This window comes from Durio zibethinus, chromosome 5, assembly GCF_047325235.1.
Source record: "Durio zibethinus cultivar Kanyao isolate XHJ-2024 chromosome 5, ASM4732523v1, whole genome shotgun sequence".
NCBI lineage: Eukaryota > Viridiplantae > Streptophyta > Magnoliopsida > Malvales > Malvaceae > Durio > Durio zibethinus.
Genome location: NC_143166.1, coordinates 6,402,290 through 6,409,419, shown reverse-complemented (window position 1 = coordinate 6,409,419; position 7,130 = coordinate 6,402,290).

The following is a 7,130-nucleotide window of genomic DNA, read 5'->3' as shown; positions in this document are numbered from 1 at the left end:
TGTGGAGATAGTTATGACAATGATTCAAGATTTGATTTTGAAAATTCTATTCATATTCATGAACTTGATAATGAAAAAGCTTCAGATGACTATACTTTGCATTCTACATTAATAAGATTAATGGAACAAGAGAAGAAACCAATTGAACCACATTAGGAAGCTTTAGAAATGGTTAATTTAGGGTAAGAAAAAAATAAAAAAGAAGTTAAAACTGGCACAACCTTGTCATCAAATGATAACAAGAAGCTAATAGATCTACTTTATGAGTACATGGATATATTTGAATGGTCTTATGAAGATATGTTACGACTTAGCACTAATATAGTAGAACACAAGCTATCTTTAAACTTTGAAAGCAAGCCAATGCAACAAAAGCTAAAACAGATGAAGCCTAAAATATTGCTAAAAATTAAGGAAAAGGTTAAAAAGCAATATGATGCTGGTTTTCTTGAGGTAGCTAAATATCCTGAATGGGTGGCTAACATAGTCCCAGTCCTCAAAAAAGATGGCAAGGTCAGAATGTGTGTGGACTATCAAGATCTAAATAAAGTAAGCCCTAAAGATAATTTTTCCCTGTCTCATATTGATAAACTTATGGATAACACTACCAAGCACTCTATGTTCTTATTCATGGATGGTTTTTCAAGCTATAACCAAATTAAGATGGCCCTTGAAGAAATGGAGGAAACCATTTTCATAACAATGTGAAAATTTTTCTACTACAAAGGAATGTCTTTTGGATTAAAAAATGCTAGAGCCACATATTAAATGGCAATGGTTACTCTTTTCCATGACATGATACATAAAGAGTTTGAAGTATATATCGATGATATGATTGCCAAATCTTGTGAAGAAGAGGATCATATTACCATTCCTATAAAACTGTTTGAAAAATTAAGAAAGTTCCAACTTAAGCTCAATCTAACCAAATATATATTTGGGGTAAAATCTAAGAAATTGTTAGGATTCATAGTCAGTAAAAGAGGGATAAAGGTAGATATGGATAAAGTACAAGTTATTCAGAGTTTGTCCCTTTCTCGGATGCAAAAGGAAGTGAAAAGCTTTCTTGGGAATTATACTACATTACTCATTTTATCTCTTAACTTACCTTAGCATGTGATTCTATTTTCAAACTACTTCACAAAAACAATCTAAGTGAGTGGAATGATGAATCTCAAATGGCTTTCGAAAGAGTCAAAAAATACTTATCAAGCCCATCAGTGTTGGTACCACTAGTCTTTAGGAAACCCTTTATATGTATCTAGCAATGAATGAAAATTCTATATATATATATATATATATATCTAGTGGTGAATGAAAATTCCATGGGAAAAGTATTGAGGCAACATGATAAATCATGCAAGAAAGAACAAGCTATCTACTATTTAAGCAAAAAATTCACTGATTATGACCTTTGGAGAAAATGTGCTACATACTAGCTTGGATAACTTGAAGACTCAGATAGTATATGTTATACCATACAACATGACTTATTGCAAAATTGGATCCTCTTAAATATATTTTTGAGTAGCCTTCAATATTTGGGACACTATCTAGATGCTAAGTTATGCTTCAAAATATGACATTGTTTATGTGACTTAAAAATCGATCAAAAGAAGTGTAATAGCGGAGTTCTTGGCAGACCAAGCTTTTGATGATTATGAACCGATAAAGCTTGGTTTTCCTAATGAAAACTTGATAACTATTGAAGAAGAGGTGTCCATAGAAAAGCCATAAAGATGTTCTTTGATGAGGCTTTAAATGCTTTCAAATATGAGATTAGGGTAATTTTGAAATCTCTATATGACCATTATTACCGAATCACTGCTAAGCTAAATTTCAATTGCACTAATAATGTGTTGAATATGAAACATGTGTAATGGGTCTATAGCCACAATTAAAAAAAATGGAGTCTTAGAAGGATATGAGGATTCAGTCTTAGTGATTTATCAATTGCATGGAAAATGGGAAACAAAAGATGCCAAGCTAGTTCACTACCAAAAATACATCTTTGAGTTGATCAAGTAATTTGAGAACATCTAATTTGAGCACTTACCTAGAGAAGAAAATCAAATTGCTGACGCTTTGGCTACTCTGGCTGCTATGATGAAAGTAAATGAGAATTCTAAAATCCAACCATCAAGCTAAAAGTTAAAGACTTGCCAACACATTGTTCAAGCATTAAAGAAAAAGTTAATAGGCAACCTTGGTACCATGATATCATGTAGTATTTGAAATGTCAACAATATCCAAAGCATGTAAGAGAAAATGACAAAAGAATCATTCAAAGGACAGTAGTGGGATTTTTTTTTATAAAGAAATATGTTACATAAAAAGTAAAGATTAAGTGCTCTTAAGATGTGTGAATACCATTGAAGCTAAAAGAATACTTAAAGAAGTACATGATAAAGTCTATGAGGCCCATGCTAATGGTCATATGATGGCTAAACAAATAATGAGAGCAGGGTATTGCTAGCTATTGATAGAAAGTGATTGCATTAATTATGTAAAGAAGTGGCACAAATGTTAGATATATGCAAACAAAATTAATGCTCCACTAATAAACCTACATATTCTGGCACCACTATGGCCATTCTTAATGTAAGTCATAGAAGTGATTGAACCTATTACTCTAAAGGCTTTAAATGGGCATAGATTTATTTTTATAATAATAAATTATTTCACCAAGTGGGTGGAAGTAACCTCATATGCAAGTGTCACAAGAGTAATAATGTACAAGTTCTTGAAAGAGATAATATTTTGATATGGGCTTTTAGAAAAGATTGTTTCTAATAATGTCAAGAATTTAAATAGTAAGATGATGAAAGAGGTGTGTGCTCAATTCAAAATCAAGCATCATAATTCCATACTTTATTGACCAAAGATGAATAGGGCAATAAAGGTTGCTAATAAAAACATCAAAAGAATCCTAGAAAAGATGACTAATACTTACAAGAATTGACATGATAAGCTCTCTTTTGCTTTACATGCTTATAGGACTTCAATGCAAACATCCACTAAAGCTATTCCATTCTCACTGGTTTATGGTGTAAAAGCAGTATTGCCAATTGAAGTAGAGATTTCTTCCTTAAAAGTTCTAATGGAGATGGAATTATAAGAAGCAGAATGATCAAGAATCACTATGAGCAATTGAACATTATTAAAGAGAAAAAAATGACAGCTTTGTGCCATGGTCAATTGTATCAAAAAAGGATGATGCAAGTACATGACAAAAAGGTTTTCCCTCGATAATTTCAAGAAGGGGAATTATTTTAAAAAAATCTTCCCAAACTAGCCTGACAATCGAGAGAACTAGATACCAAATTAGAAGGAACTATATATGGTGAAGAAAGCTTTTTCTAGTGTTGCGTTAATTATAACTAAAATGGATGAAGATGATTTGCCAAACCCAACCAATTCTAATGTTGTGAAAAAATATTTTGCTTAAAAAAATAAAAATAAAAAATAAAATAAAATAAATAAGGAAAGAGAAAAATGAAAACTCAAGGTGAAAACCTAAAAAGGACAGTTTGAGTCAAAATGAGGCATCTAAGTTAGAAACCTAAAAAAGTAGCTTAGATGTAATGATGAAACAGCAAAATGAAAGTGTCACCATACAAGGGCAAAGTCGGTTTGATAAAGTTCATCATGATCATGAACGTTGATGGAATAGGCTTTGAGAAAAAAATTTTGGATTAGTTGCTCATGATTATTAGAACATTCATTGTTTGGCTATTTTATTACCCATTCAATTATTGATTCACCATTATCCTTTTTTTTTCTTTAATTATTGATTGATTATTGTGTTTGGTCTAGCAAATCCATATCCTTTAATAAATATCCTTTGACCTTTCACATTGCCTTATTCTTTCCATTTTGATTAAGGAAATACATGATTGCATTGTGTTTATTGTGATATTGCAATAATGATGAGTAAATGGAAAAAATGCATAAAAGATTTCTACGTTGTTTTAGAAAAGGGAATAAAATAGTAAAGGTAATAAAAAGGCCTGAAAGAATGTCAATCCCTAATAATTTAGGATAAAATTCTTAAAATCCCTACTTGTATTTGGATGATAAAGTGAGTGAGATTACTTGATAGTGCATGATGTTCACGAAGATTATGCATGCTAACCCATGTTGATAAGAAATCTTTGAATTAGGATGATGAAATGGATACGATTACTTGATAGGCATGATAGCTCATGTTGAAAGCCACCAATGTTGAAGAGTTAAAGAATGTAAGAAGATAAATTAAAAGCCTTGAGAATCCTCTGATTTACCATAATTGAAAAGATAAATGAACTGCATGGCATGCATTACATTTTTCCACATGTATTACACGCATCACATTGAAAACATTGTGTTCATTCCATGCATCATGCATGTTTGAAAAGATAAGATAGTTAAGGATTGAGTCATGAAATTGAAGTGAATCTTGAAGATCTTTTCATTCATTATCTGCATTCACTGCATACATTTGGAAAGTAGAAAATGAAGCTATGCTAAAATGTTTTGAAAGAGACATTAAAAGGTAATTAATGATGATTTAGATGAGATGCAGAGACTCAATTTAAGGTAAGAGTTTTTTAGTTTCAATGCCTCTATCAGGGATGAGCTTTTTCAAAGGTAAGAATGATCTCATTTTATTTTCAAAAGTTTCAAAGCCTCAGTTGTAAGGAAGCATTATATTTTCAAAAGTTTTAAACTCTTAGCTGTGGGAGAGTATTTTATTTTCAAAAGTTTCAAAGCCTCAGTTGTGAAGGAGCATTTTATTTTTCAAAAGTTTTAAAGCTTCATTGTGGGTGAGTGTTTTTTTTTTTTTAAAAAAAGTTTTGAAACTCTTAAAAGAAGCCTTTGCAATTTTCTCTTTCGATTTTTCTTGACCCAGACAAAATAGATGTCTTTTGTCTTTATATAATTCTTATTTCATAGAAAATGCACCAAGAGGGACAATTGTAGACACTTTATTTTGTCTGAAACAATTTGCTAAAATTGAAATAAGCATAGATCATGAATTAGGTCTTAATAAAATTCTTTGGGTCCAAGGGATAAAAGCTCAAAAATCCTATCTTAGTTTTAATTTTGATTTTAGTCTGATTTTGATTTTAAATTTAATTTAATTTAATTTTTTTGTTTAATTTTTGGTAAAAAGTAAAAAAAAAAGTCAAAAAATAAAAAGAAAAAAATATGGAGAATCTTTTAGGTCTTAATTCAATTGATTGCTATGATTTATTGACTAATCAATTATGGGAAACCTGGGGCTTAATTCACATGGAAAATCATATAGAATCTGTGAAGTCCTAGATTCAATAGAATAAATTTTTTTAAGTTTGAAGGGATTCAATCCCTATAAAAGGCACCCCCAATCTACAAACAAGAGAAGGAATTGAGGATACATAGAGGCAATTAACAACAATTCATGATATACAGAGGCAGTCATTAAGCAATCGATGAAGCAAGATCACACAAAAAGCAATAAGGGATCAAGCATCAACCAGAAAGCAATTGCTGATCAATTAACAAAGCATCAAACAATTATCAAGTAATTATCCAGCAACTTCCACCTAGAGTCCATAGTGAGTGATCTCAAGTTTAAAAGCATCAACACAAGTAAAAAATTCAAACCAAAAAGTCAGACTTACAAGAATTAATGGTCTTGTTCTTGAATCTAAGTGGCTATTCCTTAGGTAGAGAGAAGAACACAAAAGATAGAGATAGAGAAAGGAAGGAGAAGGTGTTGCCCGATTTGTTCCTAGCACGATGAATGATGTCGAAATTTGGTAACAATACTCGATGATTCTGGGCTCTCTTTATTTTAGGTTGCAGCTATGTTTTCATTGAAGAATTTTAGAGAGAAAATTTAGGAAAGATAAAACCTAAAAAGAGAAGCTAGAAGAAGGCTGCTAGCTTGGAGCTTTTATTTTCCATAAAAATGGCACAATTTTCAACACTAAAAGGAAGAAGCTTGACTCGTATGAAGATTTGAGACCTACACCAATTGATTCAGTTAGTTTAGGTTTTTATTGTTTTATTTCTTGTTTTATATTTTTTGTGCTTTTATTTTTTCTGTTATTTTTCATTATTTTGTGATTAGATTAAAAGTGATGAGGAAAGAAAAAATTTGGTAAGATTTTAGTTTGCATGATTTTAGGATATACAATTGCATGATTATTTTATATACTAATATTTGCATGATTATATATTTAATTGCTTGTTTATTTGCATGATTAATATATTGCTATTTGCATGATTATATATTTAATTACATATTTATTTGCATGGTTTATATATTTTTATTTGCATGATTATATATTTAATTACATATTTATTTGCATGATTTACATTGTTATTTGCATGATTATATATTTAATTGTATGATTATTGATTTTTTTTATTTGTGTAATTGTATGTTTATTAATATATTTATTTGCATAGTTATTTATTTATTATTATTGAATGATTTTATATTTATAGCATGATATGATATTATATGTTATTGCATGATTAATATTATACTTGAATGATATTTAATTGCATGATTATACATAATTATTAATATATTTGTGTGATTATATTTGATTTCGTGATTATATATTTTCATGAATAGTTATTAATATATTTGCATGGTATTTTATATTATTTGCATGATATTATATATTTACATGATTGTTATTATTGCATGATGATTAATATATTTGCTTGACATTCTTGCATGTATATTTTAGGATGATGGCATGATATTATTACATGATATTTGGTATGATTTATAATATATTTGCATGATAATTTTTGCATGGTATTTAATATTTATTCCATGATTGTATGATTGCTTGATATTTTGTTTGAATTTTTTGTATGACCATGTGGTGTAAATAAAAAAAGGGATTGGAATTGTTTGATTTGCTTGATAAAACCATCTTTTGTTAAGGTTTAATTTAATAACACACAATTAACTTGGTACTAATTTTGGGCATAAAGGGGTGTTAATACTTTCCATGTATATAACCAACTCCCAAACCTTAGTTCTGATGATGCAGACCAAAACTATTATTTTTAAAGAACCTTAGTTTACACTTAGGATAACATTAAAAAGGATAGATTCATATAGGTAGCCAATCACACCTAGA